The sequence below is a fragment of the Vicugna pacos genome, unplaced genomic scaffold, assembly GCF_048564905.1.
Source record: "Vicugna pacos unplaced genomic scaffold, VicPac4 scaffold_164, whole genome shotgun sequence".
NCBI lineage: Eukaryota > Metazoa > Chordata > Mammalia > Artiodactyla > Camelidae > Vicugna > Vicugna pacos.
In genome coordinates this window covers 37,521-59,575 of record NW_027328844.1, presented here as the reverse complement: position 1 = coordinate 59,575, position 22,055 = coordinate 37,521, and the positions used below count along the sequence as shown (strand labels likewise).

Sequence of the window (22,055 nt, the reverse complement as noted above, 5' to 3'; positions counted from 1 at the left end):
TAAAATTAGTGAAAAAGATTTTTGTATGGTTTCTTGAACCCTTCTCAAAACACCAAGCTTAATTTTAAAATAAATCTGAGCAGTATTTCTATATGATCTTTTCCCTTGTGAAATGAACAACACAGTCTGTTGTCAAAATTCTTTCCTTACAATGATTCACGAGCACCGTATACTCACAAAACTGCTGGACAGCAAGGCACTATCCAGACACTGTGACAAATCAAATGAAACACAAGGAAGACAGTGACCCTATTCTGCAGGGCTTATAATCTGTTCCAACACCGGGTTTTTATTTGATTTGTTTGATTGGTTAGAAAAATAAAATCACTCAAGTACATTCTTCTTTGAGCATTATGTAAATCATGACTCTCTTTTTAGTGTCATGAGCAGGAAAGACTTGAGTATGAATTGATTAGATCAACTAGGCACAATCATCGCTGGAGCCTGTGTAATAAATAAGTACATGAGATCTAAAATAAACCTACACAGATCTCTGCAAGGAAAATGAAGAGGTGAGTTCCCCAATGAGAAAACAAACAATCAAGAAATCAAAAAAGGAAAACTTTTTCATTAATGATTCCAGGCAGTAGTGGAGCATGGTGGTGAAGATCACAAATGCTGGGGACAAACATGAGGGTCTGAAATCCCACAGCACTGGGTAGCTGTGACACTGATATTTCAGTGAAATTTTCTGCACCTCAGTCTCCTATCCATAGACTGGGGACAGCCACAGCACCCATCTCCTAGAACAGTCTTAAGAATTAAGTTATTTTTTATATAAAAGTTTAAATAAAATACCTCAGATTTTAAATATTACCCCAAAAGCTCAAGGAACAAAGAAAACAGTGATAAATTGGAGTTCATCAAATGTTAAAAATTTGCTTCAAAGGACACCATCCAGAAGGTGAAAAAACATCTGAGAGGAGAAAATTTTTTCAAATTATTTATCTGATTAAGTATTTGTATCTTCAAATAAAAGAAAAAACTCCTACAACTCAACAAGAAAAAGAGAACTCAATTAAAATGTGTATAAAGTATCTGAAAATGTATTTTTCAAAGAAAATATACAAATGGCCAATAAGCACAATCAAACGATGTTCAATATCATTAGCTGTAAAAGAAATCAAGTCAAAACCACTAGGAGAAACCGCTTCACACTTACTACAATAGGTTATAATAAAAAAAAAATGTGTAACAAGCACTAATGAAGACACAGAGGAAGCGGAGCGCGCAGCCCTTGCTTTTGAGGATGTAACACAGGGTGGCCACTTTAGAAAACAGCCTGGCAGGTCCTCAGAGAGTTGAACATTTGGTTTATGAATGACCCAGCATTTCTGCTCTCTGGTCACACAAGTAAGAGAACTGAAAACAAATGTCCACATAAAAATTCCTACAGGAGTATTCACGGCGCCATTACTCTTCACAAACAAAAAGCAGACACAACACAAACGACTATCACCTGATGAATGGGTAAACAGTAGGGCCCAGATATACAGTAGAATATAATTCAGCAATAGCAAAGCATAGAGTACTGACCCAGGCCACAACCTGGAAATACATTGAAAAAGTTACTCAGTGTGAAAGAAGTCAGTCACAATAGACAGTTCCATTTACATGAAATAACTTGTTTTACATGAAATGTCCAGCACAGGCAAATCCATAGAGAGAGAACAATGGCTGCCTGGGGCTGGGGGAGGATGAGGAAGATGGGAATGACTGCTTGTGCATACAGGGCTTCCTGTTGGGGGATGAAAATATTCTAAGATTGACTGCGATGCACAATTCTGGGCTTTGAGTAAAAACCGCTGCACATTTTAATGGGTGAATTGTATTAAAACTGTTAAGGACAAAAGCACCTAGGGCCAGAACCTTCAAATAGTAAATGCAAATTGCTAACTTTTATTACAGGAAGAAGAAACTGCCCTCAGCATGAAAGCAGGAGATCGGCAAATATGGGTTAACAGAATTGGACAAGAGCATTTCACTTGAAAGAGTTGCTGAGTGTACACGAAATATTCAGAAATAGGAAAATCAGCTTGACATCACGAAGAAGCATTCTGCTTCAAATGCAGATCAAGGATTCGGCAAGCCCAGCTGCTAGAAATAACCAGAGAAGAAACCTGGTTCTTACAACAAGCACCAGAGCCAACAAGGAAATGGTGGTGAGGAAAGCAGGCAGCCAAAAATCTGGAACAGTTTGCTACAAATAATTTCTCCACTGAAAATTCAAAAATAAAATGAAAGTGATGCAATGCTGAGCTGGCCTCACGTTAAAGGGCTTCCTCTGCTGCTCGACAGTTCTGTAACCCCGAATGAGAGACTCAGGAGAATCAGCATGGCTCCTGGCAGTCCCCAAGTGACTGCCCTCCAGCACGTTTACCACCATCACATCTGCCAGGGTTGTATTGCAGAGAAGAGACCAACTTCTAAAAGGCACAGGAAATGTTTACCAGGGAAGAAAAGGCTGCTGTCAGTCCTGGGACAGAGGCAGTGTGAGCAGAGGCCAGAAGGCTGCAGGTGAACTGGAGCAGACCTGGGGCAGGAAGGGACCACGGAAGAGCAGATCTCAATTTTCTACTCTCTCTCCCTCGGGTAGGAGAGATAAAGCCTGCATCCTTCTCACCTGGAACTGTGGGTTCTGGCTGGCAGAAGTCTTACGTACAGGGAATGAATACTCAAGACTCTGTGGAAAAAGTCACGAAAGAGAGAGGGCGTAGGGACCCAACTCCACGAGCCTCTCAAATGATCCCATATTTATTGTGTATAATCAAAGGAAAACGTCATTAACAGTTGTGTGATAGTAAGCAGGAACTTGGGGAAAGAAGGATGAGACAGAGATTGTAGAATCCACCATGAGTACAAAGGCTTAGTGTATCTTTAGGTAAGTCATGGGGTGAGGGGAATAAGATACATCCTTTAGACATGTGAATTACAAAGCAGACCACCAGACCAGCTAGGTCCTTGCTTGGGGGATAATAGAGTATCTAACTGCACACAAGCCCAGCCTTTATAGCTGTGGGCCTGGGTCATTGCTTTGCGATGAGCAGAGTGCTATCTAAAACATCATCTACGCAAGCAAAGCATTATCTCTGCTTTTTAAGGCAAGGAGACAGGAGTGAGGATGCACAGGCACTTGCTTGCAAAGCAGTTACTAAGCATACGTTTTCTTCTTAAATTTGACAGGCGGCTGGGGTCTGTTACAATTTGTTAACCCAATCATGGGCTCCCACATGGAACCATTATGGAGGACACCCTAAGGTGACAAATCCTGGCTCTGGGTCTTTTCCTGCCAGCTTCAGCCACTCTAGCAGAGTCTAGGCACATTCCTGAATAATGATCATACAGAACCACCCACACTGTTAACTCCTGGTGCTTGAAACTTAATTTTAGCTCTACACAACTTAACGTAGAAAAGTTTCAGAAATAAAAGATATTATATTTACTTTATATCTCATCATAGGACTGATTTTTCTGATTGCTCTAAGCTGCTTCTTCTTGGTAAAGCACCTAATTCTGCAGGTGAATTCAGTACTTTCTTTGGGCATAACTAGCCAGTTTGGGCTCGCTAACTTCTATTGGTCAAATACCGATACACTTAATTGATTTCATTGTTCATCAATTTCAGCTGGGAGCAGAGGGAGTGTCACTCTGTTCCTCAGCCCACCCTCAACCCTTATCATCAGCAACTCAGGCCTCCGGAAACCAAAAAAAGCTTTTGTTTCCCTTCTACAGTTTCAACAAACCCAACAGGATACATAAGCCTGGAGAAAGAATTCAACACAAATGTTAAAACAAAAATCAATAAACCTGAAGCAACTCCATCTCCGAATCATGATACACAATGACATGAGATTAAGTGTGTCAGGCCCAAAGCATGGGTGAGCCTGACCACCTGATTTCTATTCTTCAAAGGAAGGAAAGTTTTCCTATTTTTTATTATCACTCTGTCATTGTTTCTGATTAAGCCAAAAACTAGTTTATGAAATAATTAAGCATTGAAATAACAGATTTTTGTTGTATCAATTACAGAAGGCATTCAGAGGTGTTAGGAAAAACCACCTCTGTAAAAAATGCAAAATTTCTTCCACTGTGAAGAACACGTATACAAAATGCAACAGAGAATTCAAGCTCTTGTGGAGAGGAGCAAAAGCCACAGAATCAAAGCAAAGTCATTACTATGAGTCAACTCAAAATTCACTGGACAATCATGTTCAATGCATTCAATGAAATTTAAAGGCATACTGCAAACCATACACTTAATGATCTGCAGGCTAGAGGAAGAATTTCTCTCTTTAACAGACAAGAGTAATCAATAGGGTGCCCCACCAAACAAGGACCAAAGAACAATCAGGTTTTTAACAGTTCTGATATATCAGCATTTTCTAAAGATCAAAATCCAGAAATTTTAAACATTGATTCACACCACAATGAAACAAGCACTTAAAAAAAAAGAAAAGAAAATAAGCACATAGAACATGTACATAGATCAATGAGAATTTCTTGAGACGCTGGAAGAAACAGGCTATAGTCTTTTACTTGAGAAATAAAACTACTTTTAAAGATAAATGCTAAAACACATTTCATCATTCATGTTGCCTTGAAAAATCTGAGGCACTTGTATCTGATTAGAAAAGCAATTCTGAGTAATAGTGTGTTACAATTCAGAGCCAGTTTGCTTTAGAAGAAAAGAGAAAAGAAAAGCTACCGTTTCTCATATACTGCACAAAGTGTGAAGTGTCTCCCTGCCTCTTTCTCCTCCCGTTTTCTAAGCTCATGCTTCCCAACCCTTCTGAAACAAGTATGAGAACCTCTTATTCCCGCCAATATGCCAAATGACAAAAGAAAATCAATTTATTTGTGTAAGTATATGCTTAAACCTTGAACTGGAAGAGAAAGATATCAGAAGTCTATATGGAACTTATTTCTACATTCCTGAAATCACACACACAAACGTTCACACAGACACAGACACAGACACATACCCCCTGGATTACTGGGAAATTCACAAGCTTAGGATTTCCATCTTCTAGAAGATAACTTTGTAGTTAGTTTAAAATACAAAACTGTCAGCTTTGGAAAGCCTTGATCACCTGCTAAACCATCCAAATATCAAAGAGACCCAATTAGCCTTCTCGGTAGAATGTAATTTCCCATGATGGCAAAACATACCCTAAAAAGTCCTTGATCTAAGTCTCGTGTTTATCACTAGCTATGATCGTTTTTAAGCACATTAACAGATTCAGAAACTTATGTCTCAACAGCATTTATTCTTATTGAAATAGTATACGTGTTCATTTGCCTATACAGAGACCAGGTCCCATGATGGAGTTTAAGAGCTATTTTGTGTATTGCAATATTTATTTTTAAGTGCAGAAAAGGAGGGTGGGTATTACTCAGTTGTAGAGCACCTGCATAGCATGCACAATGTCCTGGCTTCAGTCCCCAGTACCTCAAAAAAAAAAATAAATAAAATAAGGGCATATTTAAAAATGAGTAAAGTTATAAAAAAATGCAGACTAAAAACCACTGCAATCTAGGAGACACAATTACAATAAAAAAAACAAGAGTTTCTATCAATTATTGGCTATTTGCCAATCGCAGAGACAACCAGAAATCACACCTGATAACCATCACGTGTGATTCTCAGCAACCCTACTAAGTAGACACGGATGGGAAACCAGGCTCTGCAGATGAGGAGACGGAGCTCAGAGGAGCCGGGGACGCTGACCGTCCTGCTTCCCGTGACACCACATCAGCCCAGGGCAAGCGCTGACGGAGCTGCAATGAGGGGACACCCAGCTGCATGGAACCTTGGGGCACTGGGGAGTCCCAGAAAACACTAAAAACTGTTCAGTGAAAAACCAGCTCAAATATAATACACTGTGCCACATTCTTTAAACAGGGAACATGAGTGAGACCTTTTTGATGCCTCCGTGTCCTTTCTGCCATCGTCAGTTACTTGCCCTCACAGCGTGACCAGTGATGAACTGGACCCCATATGAAGCGCACTCAGATGGCAGAGCATTTGAAGCTGTTTTATGAAGTTTGTAAGACTCTGTCTGTGCCTCACACAGGCGGTCATCCATCACTTCTCACCGGTGTGGATGTACCACCTGAAATCACTCCTTTCTGCTTTTTAAAATCCCCTCATCTACTCCAGACTTTTCAATAGCAAAGAAGCAGCTAAACCACAGACAGTGGACAGCTTTTCACCAAATTTCTTGAACAGCCCATCGGACTACCTGGAAGCCCTTTACTTTTATTAAACCCACTTCCAGGTACTTCATCATTTTCGGATTGGTGGACTTGGCCTCTGACTGAGCTACTCAGAGAGCTCCCAGCCTCACATCCGTGAGAGGACCCTGCTGTTGGGAGAAATCAGTGAGAAAGGCGTACATCCCCCAGTCATGTCTGCATGGCTAGAAGTGCCACAACGTGCTAAAAATTTATACCATCATAACCCCTGGGCTCCCATGGACTGGTTTCACATTAACCAAACTCATGAGACACTGATGCAAGAAAACCAGAAATTTAACTTATTAATGTAACAGAAGATGTGAAACTATGAACCAGACTGCAATATCAGAGTTCAACCATGAGTATATGTTCTCCTCCACGGCCCAAACACGGGCAGGCAGTCACATGGCAAGTGTGGACAGAAGCAGAGCAGGAAGGATTTCTAGATGAATTCAATGGACTAAATTTCTGTTATACCAACAGATCTGCTGCCTGGAAAACAATTAATTCTAATCACGGTGCACTCTTCGTGGACAGTTGCCGAGACACGACTGTGAGCACCTGTGTAACTCTCCTTTCCCTGTCCTTTCTGGGCTAATTGATGCACAGACGTACAGAAATCGAGGGATGCAGATACATCTAAACACCCAAAGCCCATTCTGGGAGCCACAATACCATACAGCCAGGGTTAAAATACTTGCTCTGCCACTTACTGGTTCTGTGACCTTGGTCAACTTACCCTCTGTGTGCCTCAATTTCCACACTGTGAAACTGGGATAACAATCAAACCTTCCTTACTCGCTTGTTGAGAAGATTGAAGGATTCATTTCTGTAAAACGCTCAGAAAAGAATGTAGCACATTTTGGGTGCTCAACAAATGTCAAATTAATATTACAGTGGTTTACAAGTCTCCTTCCTAATCATCTTCTGTGTTTCCTGGCTAGACTAATACCCAAAGGAAATTCTTATTTCTCCTTTTATAAACTCATGGGATGAACCCTTCTGTTCCATCCCACCACCTGTTTAAACTGATGGAAGGGATACCTCCTCCCCACTCCTCTGGGCCATGCAGAGTGCTACTCCCTTCACAGCCCTGACCCCTGGCCCACAGCTAGCCCTCCTCACATTAACAGATTGAGTTGTGATTCCGGGGAGACAAGCAGGGCATGTGAAACCCTTCCTTTCCCTCCAGTGTTGACTACCCTAGGGAAGCACCCTGGATGCTCAGCTCCATTGCAGAACAGCCCTGTGCATGATGGGGCTCATTCTCTCAAGGGAAGGCTTGCTGTGGCCCAGAGATACCTGGGACAGGGTGAGTCTCTACTTCTGGGACACAGTATCATGACACTCATTTATCCACAGCCCTGAAGTTCATGGAGAACGTGGCTTCATCAGTAACAAAGAAGACATTTATCGCCTGCCTACTCTTTTGTGTCATCTCTCAGTTGGCTGCTGGAGACAACATGTGTATAAGTATTGGTTCCCCTTAGGCCCCAACATATATGAAGTAACAAAAATTTCTGTGGCTTAACGTTGGTCCAGGGCGACTGTGTAACAGTTCTGACTCTGCTGATGCTAAATTATGGGTGTAGGAATTATGGAACGTCCTCAAATATCTTTCATCATAAAATCAGCTTTTCTTATTTTCTTGTTTCTTTGTAATTACCAAAGACTATAAAATGATGGCTGCACACAAAACAGCAGCTAAAGTTTATGAGCTCTCTTGACATACCCACTGTGGTAAACATGTTACATAATTACTAATTCTCACAATTCTACAAAGCAGATATGAGTGTCCCCTTCTCACAGACGAGGGGAAAACTCAGAACGAGCTGACTCAGGATCACATGGTTCAGTGTCAGCACGTGCAGGCAAACCCAAGTCAAGAAACTACACCCCATCATATATGTACCAAATCAACTCCCACCAATTAACACACAGCGGCGGGGTCAATACTCAGGGAACTCAACACACCTTTCAGCTTTATGGTGCTCCAGAGGCAGCTTCTAGCTGTTTTATAATATCCCGGCTCACTGGTTTCTAACACTAGAAGAAAAGCCCGATTTTGCCATTGTTTGCACAGCAAGTCTGAAATGTTCACAGCGAGATAAAAGAATAAAACTATGATATAAGCAGAAAAAATTTTCCAGGTAGAAAGACATAATGGACGTTGTGCTATTCTGAAGCATTAAGCAAAGGAATCAAAATAAAATCACATTGTTTAAGCCTTATTTTACAAACAGAAAAATTAAGACTGTAAAAAGTTGCAACAGCGCCACCTATGGCTAAAAAGACCTTCCAGGTTGCCGGGAAACATGCAACACAAAAATTGACTGTAAGATGAGAAACGAGAATCAGATAACTAGAAGCTTATGTAGCATATACTGCACTTTGCTTCGGGGGGATGGAGGGGTATTCAGTATTTAATCTGATATTGCTAATACTCCTAAATATAAACAAAAGACATAGGCTCATGGAAGCTCATCTTAGAAGAGGAAAGAATCCAGTCCAGCCACTTCATTTTACACGAGGGGAGACTGAGACCTGAGATCTGTCCTCCTGGCAATCAGCAGCAAAGCTCTCCTAGGTCTCATGTCTTGCACTGTAGTAAAAACCAACAGAACTGTACTAGGCCTATATTCATAAAAGTCACGTCTGTATTTTTCCAACAGTAGGTAATCTAAGTATCTTGCAAAATACTTCTCAAAGAGCCAGGAAATCATAGAAGGGTATTGAAATACAAAAACATTTATTTACATATTAAAACAGCATGAGCTTTATTCTCTCTATTAAAAAAGTGACATGTCAAATCAAAATTTTGAAATTTTAAAACCTGAAAAGAGTGCAGAAAAAAATCAAAATTTTCTTTAGTCACAAAAGAGAGAAGCTTATTCCCTGATAATAATCAATGTGGATTCTTCTAAACTTAATGGTTCTGGTCAGGATCCCGAGAAATTAAATGTCTGATGGATGGTTACACGGCAACATGAATTCTGAGCTTACATTCTGTGTAAATAATCTTCAAGGTCGTCTGCTTAAGGCAATTTAAGTAGTCCCTGTCTCACTAGAATGACACAGATTTCATTAAAGCTTCATACTGCACTTAAAAAAAACAATCCTAGTTACTTTAAGCCATATTAATGTATATCATATATACACATATTGAATATGCATCAGAAATAAGCTACCCTTTTTAGTATTCAGAGTTGATACTTCTAAACTATCAGTCACTGTGAAAGCACATTTTTATTAAGCACCTCTACGGTGCTTTGTATACAAGGCGTCCAGCTCTCACAGTCAGACAAGGTAAACCATATTACTCAAATTTCACAAATGACGAAATATACTTAAGCCATGTAAACAACTAAGATATTCATCATCAGGAAAGAAAAGAGTAAGGATTTTACTTACAATACTCACTGACAAAGTTTTCTTTCATACTAAGACTACATAAAACAAATTCAGTGTTTGGAAATTTTTCAGTAAATAAGCACCACTAGAAAAAACAAGTAACATCATTAGCAACAGTTGGACTTTCAAAGACCACTTCTCTCTTGCACAATAGTTATTTTAAATGTTTTGTTTTTAGTTCTCACAAAGCACTAAATTAAAAAACTATTTCCTTTACAGTCATTACCTGAGAATAAAACATTTGTGAAAATGTACAATTTTAATTTATGCCACTCTGCCTCTCATTCTCACTGGTGTCTCTCCTTTGAAGACCTCATCAGGCTGAGATAGCTAAAATCGGTCATTTATGGGCTCACAGGAGTTCGGGAAAACACTCAACGGGAAGCTGATTAGAGGAGCAATTGAGAATTCATCCTGTGCAGCCTGGATTCCAGCATCGAGCTAGCCACCGCCAGCTGCGTGTCATTTGGGGCAAGCTGACCCATCTCTCAATCCCTCAGCTACAAAAAAGGAGACACTGATACCTACAATCAAACACTTGCTATGAAGTAAAATATGAGCAAAGCATTTTAGCCTCAGTTAGGCGTCCACTCACAGCGAGTTTGGTCATTATGATGATGAGGATGGCTGTTAACAAATTAAGCTCGACCAAACAGGAGAAATCACCTTAAAGGAGGAACATTTTAAGTCCATGAGTATTTCCTTTTGGGTGGACTGTAGAATATTCTATAGATTTTTTTTTAATAAACCAAATTTTGTCCATTAATTGTAGATTTACAGGTTCATGGACAAGTCTCCAGAAAAATAATTAGAGGCCTCTAACCTCTGAAAATTAAGATGTAAATTTAAAAAAAAAATCAGGGAAGAGATTATACCTCATTTGGGAGAGTATGTGCTTAGCATGCATGAGGCCCTCAATTCAGTCCCCAGTAACTCCATCTAAAAACTTTGTTTTTTAAGAAATAGAGAATTAAAGCAAAAGGATGGAGGAATACGGAAATTTTTAGAGACTCATCTCAGATTTAAGATAGGGAAGAAACCATCCAATTCTCAGAAGAAATCTTGAGGACTATGTAAACTGGATCTGAGATGTCTAGTCTTTTAACATTATTCATGAAATCATATTACCAAGTCTTAAAACTACCTGATAACCCACAGTGGTGATACTGATCATAACAGCTACCATCACGTATCGAGCTCCGGCTAGGACTGCTCTGTTCTGACATCTCTACCCCTAAGGCCTCACCAGGCGGAGAGCACTAAATTCGGTCATTTATGAGCATCTCGTGTAAGTCCTCCATTTGTGCTTCTCACTCTCCCCTCACCAGCTCCTCTGAGGGAAGCACTGTTATCATCTTCCCCACCCGCAGATAAGGCCACTGAGGCACAGACACTAAACCCGTTCCAGGCCACATTGGAATTAAAGGACGTCTGTATTTCTGCTGTTTTGCTTTTGACAAAGGAATCTGAGATATCAATTCAAAGCAGACTGTTAAATAATCAAGTCTGTCAGGTCTTCACCTCAAAGAGCAGATACTATAAATTCCTGCTGTAGGATGAGGCTGCCGTCACAAAATGACTCAGCTTGAAATTAATATCCAAGATGAAGCAGCGGATACACGTAAATATTCACGATTGTCAAGTCTGCCCACGGGTCTGGGCCCTTCACTGCCTGAAAGGGGGTGAAATCCCCACCCGTGTCTGGGAGGGAAGCGCGGCTCTTCCCGGGCTCACCCAGGCTTCATAGGCTATTTACCCCCACAGACTAGCCTCAACGGTTAAAAGCTCTCAAGATTTTTACACCAGGCAAAACTGAAAGACATTTCTGTAGATGGAGCACTTTCTCAGGCTTAAATTTTTTTGCCTACACTCAGCCAGAGGGAGAAAAGAAACAGGACTCTACAAAGTCCTGACCCTCACCACTCACAGGAGTAGAATGACCACAGCAGAAGATGGCCCTTCACATTGCAGGATGTGAACAAAATAAAGATGCCCCAACAACAGGCACTCCCAGACACAGCGCTCAGCAGTCTTCTGCACAATCACAGTTGTGCAGCCCTCAACACCTTCTATTTCCAGAACACTTCATCAGCCCAAAAGAATCCCCCTATCACTAGCATTCACTCCGTAATCCCCCTCCACCCAGCCCCTTCCAACCATCACCTGCTCTCTGCCTCTGCATGTGCCTTTTCTGGGCTTTTCCGATCACTGAAATCAACAATATCTGGCCGTTTGTGTCTGCTTCCTTTCAATTAACATGCTGTTAGCAAGGCTTGTATATTTAAGTGGCATCAGCATCTCTTTATTTTTTATTTTTTTTGGAAACGTTAAAGATTATTAGAAGGTGGTAAGTACTATCAAAAAGAGTAGAGTGGAGCATAAGTGATTGTGTTTCAAAGGGAAAAGTGTGGGTTGAACAGTCAGGGTGGACTTCCCAAAACAGGTGGCATTTTTCATTTTCCTCTTTTTTTTTTCTTTTTTATTCACTCTTACGTGTGAATAATGTTCCACTACATGGAGATACTACATTCTGTTCATCCATTCAGCAGCTATGTATGGACGAGGTCCAGAAGAATGAGTGTAAGGGGTGACTAGCATGGATGGCATTTAAGCAAAGGGCAAAATGTGTTTTCAAAAAAAAGCCAACAAACAGAGGCGCAAGGAAATTCAGTGCGTTTCTGAGCAAAGTGCTTGCTTGCTTCGGCAGGACTACCGTGCAGGGCTGGGGCGGATATTGGCAGGAATCACGGTGAGGGAGTCACCTGAGAAGACATCCCACTGCAAGCAGCTCAGCCAATCCTCCTCCCTCATCCTGTATTGTTAGAGCAATGTTTCTAGGTTACTCTTATTTCAATTAATAGCATTTAACTGCACGTCTGATCATCACCATCAGACCACATTACCTCCAAGTCACAGAAAATCATTCACTGACCGGAGCAGCACCAGGACATAATGGTGATGGATTAGGGAGTCCTGCAGCATTCCAGCCTGCAGGCACAAACCCCACATGTGCCCTGGTGATGTCCAGAAAATAAAATGCATGGAAATATCTCACTGCTGGAACACGACAGCTGCCCTCAAATTGCCCGAAAATCATGCTGGCAAAGCACTACTCAACCTTCTCAGTACAAAAAAAAAAAAAAAGCTAAGAAGGCAAATTTAGGCTCTTCCATTGAAAACCAGCAGCCACCACTGCCAGTATTTGAGCTGGAATGCTCCTGACTTTGAAAACCACTGCGCAGTTACATTTCAAACGTGAAACTCATATATATATACCACGTAGATGATATTGCAGTAGGATTTTTCTTTTCAAAATTTCCAGTTGCAAAATTAGCACAAGAAAGTTTATGTTTAGGCTTTAAAAAAAATCAATTATCCTCCATTTTCTTAATTTTGAACTTATTATTATTTTATAAATGGAGCTATGGTGCGTATTTAAAACCTTTTGATTTCTGAAAACAAGACGTTTATGACCTCACTATTTCAGAGCAAACTTTAACGATTCTTTGAGAGGTGGGGCCTGGGGTGCTCACTAACAGCTCTTTAAATACTGACAAGGATGTGCTATTAAGTAATACAAAGGCTCTAAGTCCACATTAGCTCAGAAAGCAAAGAAACCACACCAAAGACTTCCTTAAATATTTTATATATTCCTATTCTTTTGAATATTAAAGCTCTTAAAACATATGATTTTTTTTGAAAAAGACAACAGCTGTAATAATTTTCCTCTCACCAAGAAAGCAATCTTTATCAGGAATAAAAACCCCTATGGAAATCGAAATGACAGGACGTTTCTAGCTAAGTGAACATCCAGATCTGAACACAAACCTAAATCCTATCAGATCTCACTCGAAGGAGCTCTACAAAGGCCTGGGCAACCCTGGAGATTAGCTCTTTTGTTCCAAATGTTGGCTGAGCTAAGATAATCACACTAGGCATGGAAAGAGAGAAGAGGAATGTCCCCCTGGCAGCCTCCATCAGTTTTCTTCCAGCCACAAGGTGCCTCTAGGGCAGCCCCGCTAACAAGTCCCCCATAAGAAAAGCCGGCATCCACACTGCCCCTGCCGTCCCCAAGTAGCCCCGAAGCCCATATCCCAGCCTGTGAATGGTCTTCAAATGATCCCCCAGTTGGTGGCACCCTCCACCTCTTCCCCGCTACACACACACACAAAGCCACGACAGCCTTCCCAAAGCACAAATTTGATTACATCAACCCCACTTCAAACAGTTCAGAGGCTCCCTGGTAGAGTTCTAGCCCCACCCCAGACCCTGCTCGCCCAGCCTCATCTCAGTACATAGGTCCCCAGTGACCTCAGGAGCCCCCTGACCTGCTCCTACTTCCCACTTGCCTCCAGGTTCATTTTGACTGTTTCCCAAGGAAGCCTTCCCTCCCTCCAACCTCCACAATTTGTTCCTCTCTTCCTAGAACATTCTAGGCTAACTGACAACGCTAAGCTCTCAAGAAGCAAATACATTTTGCTTATTTATGTGGCTACACTCTCTCTCCCCTAGACTCACTGAAGTGCACGTGTTATGAATAAATGAATGACGGGTTGGATCTCAAAGGGACAGACATACCTGCTCTCACCCGTCCCGACCCTTTTGTCTGTAGTATATCAGAAGCAAAACCAGAAGTACCTTCCCTGAGGGTCACTTCTGTTGACACCCTTCACTGCCTACTGTGTCAGTTCTAGTAAAACTCAACTTCTTCCAAAGCCCTACACCCCGGACTCTCTCCAGTGTCCTCCCCAGCAGGGGCTCCCTCCACCCTGGACCGCACAGGGCACTCTCCCCGGGTCCCCACGCCAAAAGCCTCCAGGCCTCTGCCCGGGCTGCACCTGCGACCTGAGCCACATTCTTGACTCCTTCTCTTGGCTGACTCTTACTCTGTCCTCACAACTGAATGTACAGCCCATTTCTTCCAGGAAGTTCTCTCTGATAATGTCCTTTAAGTCTTGTCTGGGCTCTATCTATAGCAGCAGTACATGGTGACCAACTGGGTGTTTGCCCGCTCCTTTGAGACCACGAACACTTGGGAACCACGTGGGAAGGAGTGAGAGATTACAAGACAGGTGGGGGAATCAAAAAGCAGAAATCACAGCCCAAGTCCCAAATTCAAGGATACTTTCTCAGAAAAAAGTATAAAATATTTCACACGTGTGCCATTTGGCTACTATTTTTGTGGCTTGTGGACAGCAAGAACTTGGTGTTCTAGCCCAAAACCCAGGTTACATGCAAAGAAATGTATATATTCTTATCCAAAGGAAACCAGAGCTGCTCAACAACAGTTTTCATTTAGAACTGAAAGGAAATTTGATAAAGGCAATCTCTCTCTCTCTCTTCTTTCTTTTCTGGAATCATATAATTTTAGAAGTATTTGCGTGACTAACAGACGTCTACAGCCCGTGATTCTGCACTGAAGTGTTTGGGGCTGAGGAAGCCCAGATTACATTCACTCTGTAAATGCAATCACACCAACACACTGATAGGTGCCGTGAGTGGTGGAGCTGATGTTCCAAAGCAGGCAACATTATTCTGTAAGAGAACTCTAAATAGAAAGTAAGAAATGCAATGTCCTGTACTCAATTTCATTTGCTATATGGGCCATTAACTGATAGTATATCTTGACTAATGAAACCCAAAAATAAATTGTCAACTTCGATTTTCTTCATCTGACCGTTTTATGCTAACATCGGATATTAAACTCTCACTCCATATGGAAAGCTCAGGCCTACGCTGCAGCACAGTTACATCCCGTGGAAGAAAGCCGACCAAGGGAGAACTGGAGAGTTTCCCTTCAGAAGCTGCAAAGTCTGGTTTTGCACCTGTACACCATTTGCAACCACGTCATCATCAAAGGAGTTAGACGTTACCTCTCTGGGACGAAAATCACTGCGTGCTTCAGAACCATCAAAGAATGCTGAGCTTTGTGAAACAGTCCAGAGGCGCTTAAATCATACTTTTTCTGAAAGGCTCCAAAACTGACCCACTTCACCATTCCAGGTATAACAGGGAAGTACTGGAAACAGTAGAGAGAACATGCCCTTGAATTCTGACAAGGCCCTGCTTGAATCCTGCTACAGCATTTACTAGTCGCTAAATGGACCAATTCTTTAACCCCTCTGAGAAGACTTCCCAATCCCCAAAAGGGGGCTGCCACCGCCCACCTGGGAGGCATGGATGTGAATGAAACACGCAAGTAGGGCGGCCGACTGGTACCTGACACGGGGCCTGGCTAGTTTCCCTCCGCTGCCCTTCTCCCCCTTTAAACTTGCACTGTTCCCCCGGTAACGATCAAGCCCCCGGAACAGACTGCCCGTATCTTCTGTGTATCCCTGGATACATGCCTTACCCTTAGGAGGCCAGAAAAACAACTGCCTCCTCCCAAGTCACTAACAATGTTCTTAAGAGTCTGGGTATTTTTAACTCTATTTTTCAGGGAGACTATTCCAGAATTTTGCAAGCACCATTCTCCAGGTTGGCTCCCCTCCCAGTGCCCATCCCTTCTCACCTCAGATCCTCTGTCTGACTGCCTTCTGTTCATGGGAAAGCGAGTCCGGTAAGGTGGGGCTCCCTAGGCCTCCCTCCCTCCCTCACAGGTGATTGTGACTAACTTCTCCCCACTCCTCACTGCAACTCTAGCTTCTGAGGAGTCTACCCTCCCGTACCCTGCAGCCTCTGCACCTTCCCAAGACGCACACGTGGCCACGACCCTCCCTTCAGATTTCTTCCTGGCTGGCCCTGCCCAGCCCCTGGCCCCTTAAGGATAACTGGCATTGCTTTGAAAATGGCAAACGCCACTGACTGACACACCAGAGCTGTATGGTCTGGGCTTTCCTCCAACCAAGACACAGCCCTGCCCCCCTCAGTCTCAGTCTGCAGCTCTCGAGATGATCTAATTCACATGCAAGGCTGTGAACACCAGCTAAGAATGACGACTCCCAACGTGTATCTCTAGTCCGGCTCCTTCACCTGAGCCCCAGGCTCATCGACCCGAGTGCCTCTTTGAAGTCCTAATTTGGATGACAAATGGCATCTTAAAAATGCCTCATGTCCACCATTTACTCTGGAATTCCATTCCTGTCAGGTATCTCCCAGACTCCCCATTTTAGTAACAGCCCCAGCACCCACCGAGGTGTCTGAGGTCACATTCAATTTCCACTGTTCCCTCCCCCAGGCCCTGCCCTGGAATCAGTCCTGTTATCTCCATCAATAAGCCCATCTCAAGTGTAGTTCTGTAGGGACCATGGCCGGAAACACACAAGCTCACAGCATGGTGCACTAACAGTCCTCCGTAGGGTGCTCCCTGGATGGGGAGGCATCTCCTGCCGCTGGTCACCTCAGAAGGCAGTGGATTCTCACACAGGAGGCCCAGGAGAAGGGACTCAAGGTTCTCCCATGGTCTGAGCTTTGAAGGGCCCGAGGTCTGGGGGAGCTCCTAATTAGCAGACACACTTGCCAATGAGCAGATGAGGATGGGGGAACCCACGCAAGGCTGTTATCACTTCAACTCATGGGCTCTCAGGAGCCATGGGAAAGGCCTGTGTCCAGTGTACAGCCCAGCCATCACAGATCCCAGCCTGCATTTGCCAACCCGGACAGCCTAGACTCCATCTACTTGCGACACTTACTTCTGTTCTGTTCCCCACCCAGAATGTGATGGACTCATTCAGATATTCTGGCCTGTCTCAAGCGAGACAAATTCAGTGAAAAATGAAGTGTCCACATTTGGACCAGAGCATGAAAGGAGAAACAAGGCCTCATGGTCAGCATGATGGTGGTGGCCAAACAATTCCACCAGGTGAGATGAACCAGGGTAGGGTTGAGAATCCAAGGTCCTGGGTTGGACAAATCATCTTCCTTCATTGTTGACTGGGGTGTTGGGGACTGACTACCACAAACTAACGACACGTTAGGGGGCCCACGTGGTGGGCGTCAGCTGCAACAGAAACGGATTCAGCTCTTTACTGCCAACATGGGTTAAAAGTAAAGGCCGAGGCAGGAAGGTCTGCACGGCTGCTGAGGCAAACCACAGACCCAGCTCTGAATGCCCACTGGCTGGAGCAGAGAGGAAGCTACGGCCCTTTTAGCAGTCCCTTTGCCCAACAGATCCAGGTAAGCCAGCTACTTAGGAGAAGGCCATGTTGTCCTGATACTCAGAAAAACCAGCCTCGTAAAGGGAAAAAATAGTGGCATGGATTTTAGACCCAATTCTGCCCATTTATGAAGGCAAAGTAAAGTAAATGGCACGGGGAAGTTGAATGCAAAAAAAAAAAAATTAAAGAACCAAACGGTGACCTCTTCCTCCAACAGCGTCCCCTGCAGCTGTCACCTCCGTGGCGGCCACATCCTCACCAGTGACCGCCGGCCAGGAAGCGACGTCACGCACGTCACACAGCGACAGCCAGGAACCGCGTGCTGAGCACGTTTGTGTAAAAGCAGGAATCGAGCAAAATGCTGCAGAGTTTGACCTTACAAGTTTAAATACTCCATGAAAAGAATCCCTGAGCAGCCGACTAAATCAATTCACATCTTACTTCTTCAAAACAATGAAACAAATTTAATAAGGGCGCATTTGTCATCAAATAAAAGGAGGACCAAACATGTTCCTCAAAAGCAAGGATTTCAACAGGTATCAAACACCAGTGGGTGATGAGCTAACAAAGCAAATATTCCAAAAAATTAGAAAATAAAAAATGACTAAGATAATAGATGGATCAAAACAGCTGTTAAGTTGTTGCTTTTTAAAGCGATGGAGACTGTACGGAGGGCAATCTGGCTATTTCCAATGCAGGGTGTGCACAGCCCACATTTTCAGAAGCAACAACATGCTCACTGGGCAGTACAAGTGAAAAAGGAGTAAAGAAAAAGGAAAAGAGGAACAAGAGAAAATTAGAATCACACAAGAACAAAAATAATTTTGACTGCATGTACAAGAATTTATGTGAGTGTGTGAGGCCAGGGACGCGGGGATGGTGAGGCCCAACCTCACCTCCTGCTCAAGGGAAAGCAGGGGCCTGAGGGGAGCGGCGCTGCCGGGGGACCACAACGTGTTCAGCTCCCCTAACCAAAATTCGACCTACAAGCGACTAGGCAGCTTTTGAGCTACAAATTATTGTCGCATTTCAGTCTGAACCGTTTTACTCACTTCCACCAAGAGTAGCAGGAGAGAATGAGGCTCTGCTCCTGCACCAAAGCATTGTTTAAAAAATTAATGACTGTGGAATAGTAAAAGAAACAATGGAGTAAAAGTGACTGGAGGAGAATGTGCTTGACCCGAGCTCACTGGCCGCGTTATCTCAATGACGTTCAGATGCTGGCTGAGCCCTTATGGTACCAGAATAGACAGACCCACAAGGAGGCAGGTTTAATGCGCTGAACCACTGTGGGCTAAGTACACATCCGGCTACTCCGCCAAGTCCCAAGGGCAGACTTCAAAAGGCAAAAACAAGCTGGCATCCTCTGGTGGGTCTGCAGACTCACAGACAAGCATTTGTTGAGCAAAAATGTCACCAGTGCCTCCTATGACAAAAGAAGTGGCACTGGCGTGGGGGCTGGGGCAGGGCTCCAGGCTTCCACTGCTCACTCACCAGTCTGTCCAGGGGGAGAAGGTGGTCCCTGCTTAGGTTTCGCTGATGCACCTACTTGACTAATGTCTGGGGCCTCAGCAGGAGTTGACAGATGAGGTGAACGGAGCGAGACTCTGTGTAGCACGGTGCTGGGAGCTATGCCCTCAGCAGTGCCCAGGCTCCTAAACATGCCAGCTCATCTCCAAGAAACAGATGGGGAGTGCGGGCATGTAGATCACAGGGCCCTGTGAGGACAAGTACAGATCATGGCCACGACATGCCTCTCCTCTTCCTTAAGCCATAGAGGTATTTCTGGGGAGGAACAGAAAATTCATCCAGAGCCTGCTAGGTGGGCTCTCGCAGGTGGGACTAGTGTCCCCTGTGCTTCTCACTCACAGGGCTGGTCTAGACATTCTTTTTATTAATTCCCTAGCATCTTCTCCTCCAACTTACCAACAACCAGAAAGTAGGATCTGATCTTAGGTAAGTTCAAGAATCACAGAGCACCACCTCCAAAGCGGGCCCGGTAGCACATGCCAGGTCTTCTGACCGCCACCTGTGGGACCACCATGAGCCCTCTCCAGACTCAAGGACCGAGGCCGTAGGCCGGGGGGACACAGCTTCCCTCACTCACCCCAGCAAAGGGGGACCACGTCTCGGCAAAGGCATCTCACCCTCTTCAGCCCGAGGGAAAACATGATAGATATACGGGGAAACAGAGCAGAAGGTGGGGGGTAGGCAGCCCAGAAGAGCTCATCTGTACTTCCGAGGCAAAGTGGGGCCATTGACTTAATCACAGGGACAAAGTGGGAATGAACATTTCCCTGCTCTGTCCCATACACCGTGATACGCCTTTCCCTGCATAAGGAGTTCATTAGGAAGTCCCTGGCGGTGTTTCTGATGTCCTAACTTGGCATGGTGGCTGTCGGGCAGGAAGAGACGGCCTGAGCTGAAAAGGTGCTGGGCCTGGGAGGCAGGTGACAGCGGCTCCAGCCGCAGCTCAACCAGCGCCTCGTTCTGCCTCTCGGGGCTCAGCATCTCATCTATAAGCAAAGGGATGAGCATGTACCAGGACAGGCTGCGCAACAGAAATGAAATGAGAGCCATGTAAAGAAAGTTTCCCAGTTGCCACGTTTAAAATTTGAAACAAAGAAACAAACCAACAAACAAAAAACAAATACTAGAATGTGATTTTAAGAACAGATCTTACTTAATCTACTGTATGTAAAATACTATTATTTTGACATGTAATCAATATAGGAAGTAGAGAGATAGTTTATGTACTTTTACTAGACAAGCCTCAGCGTCTGATGTGCATTTGACCTACAGTACATCTCAGCTGAGTCCAGCCTCCTCCCCAGTGCTCCTAGCATGTGGCTTTGGCTACTTTATTGGACAGCAACTCCAGGGGTCCCACCATGTTCCTGGCTGTAAAGCGGGAGTAAGTGTCCACACTAACCCTAAAAGGATCTCTCTGAAATAAAGGCGGATTCACTTTGAAATGTCTGGAAACCGGCGGGCTGCACCTCCCTCCCCCCTTGGCTACAAGATTGACTTCTTCCTTGCTGATCCCTTTCTGGATGTAGGGAAGCAATCCAGCACACAGCCAAGGTGGACTGGCTTCCAGGTAAACTTACCTGCTGTCTGTGTCCAGTCCCATGAAGTCCTCCTTCTCAAACGGGATGCAGGGGAGGGGGATCTTGTCCCCAGAATTCTTGGGGCCACCATCCAGCCACTTGGACTTGAGCAAGATGAAGAGTGACTCAGTGAAGTCCTCGATCCTCTTCTCCACCACCCTGCAGTACTCTTAGATTGAAGGCAACGTCGGTGCGTGTCTGCTCGGCTACCTCCCCATGCTGCACAAAGACAAAAAGCTGAGAGTCATTAAGCGATGCACCATACAGCTCCTCTGCATGTGGAGCTTCTCGAAGGCCTTGGCAGAGAGACATTCGGTAATGGTGACAAGGCCCACGACCTTGGGGTGTTTCTGGAAGACGCTCCACCGATTCTCGGGCACATAGCGGTGCCTGTAGTGGATACAGAGTGTCCACTGGGAGCCACAAGGGCTGATATGGCTAACCGAGGTGAGTAGCTGATAGATGCAAAAGAAATTCTCCTCTGAGATGATCTCTATGGATTGGACCACAACGGGACGAGTCTGGTGGTCCTCAGCACACTGCACGTAGTCAGGGATGCTCATGTTGCAGGCCCTGCCGAGAGGGGAGAGGAGATCGAGGTACATTCTCTGCTGTGTGCTACGGGCCCATCTGGGTTGCGGTGACCTGGTGTGTACCAGCCAGAAGACAAGGGAAGCCAAAGCAAATCCAAGGGTACAGTTTGTCCTCAGAGTCTGCATATGGCTACTGTAGCTCGGATCACATTACCCAGCTTTTGGTCTAGGCTTCCTGCCTCTGCAGAGAAAGGTCATTTCTTATTTTCTATTTCCAAGCACCTAGCAAGGCCCTGATGCAAAGTCACTGCTCAAAAATGCTGAATAAAGAAATGAACAAAGGAAATGCTTCCCCAACCCCCTTCAGCAGAATATAAAGAGAAGGACCACAGTAGGATCAAAAGATCTGGATTCCTATTCAATTTATTTGAACTCCTAAGCTTCATAATAATGGATAAGAAAACTTGCCTTGGGGTAGAGGGTACTGTTCATTGGTGGAGCACATGCTTAGCATGTACGAGGTCCTGGGTTCAAACCCCAGTACCTCATTTTAAAAAATCAAACAAATAAATACACCTAATTTCCCTCCTGAAAAAGTATTTTTTAATTCAAAAGTCAAAAAACACCTTGCAATTGACACAACATTGTAAACTTGACTATACTTCAAT

The 22,055-nt window shown here is 44.0% G+C and overlaps 1 long non-coding RNA gene across 1 annotated transcript in view; it reads right to left on the bottom strand.

The window, feature by feature from the left end:
• Nucleotides 1-22,055, bottom strand: part of LOC140695172 (uncharacterized) — a 47,592-nt gene that overhangs the window by 10,427 nt on the left and 15,110 nt on the right. The window contains exons 5-6 of the long non-coding RNA XR_012070869.1: nucleotides 20,855-21,073; nucleotides 15,522-15,667 (exon numbers count right to left, since the gene is read on the bottom strand). This is a non-coding gene — a long non-coding RNA (uncharacterized lncRNA). The remainder of the gene's footprint in view (nucleotides 1-15,521; nucleotides 15,668-20,854; nucleotides 21,074-22,055) is intronic.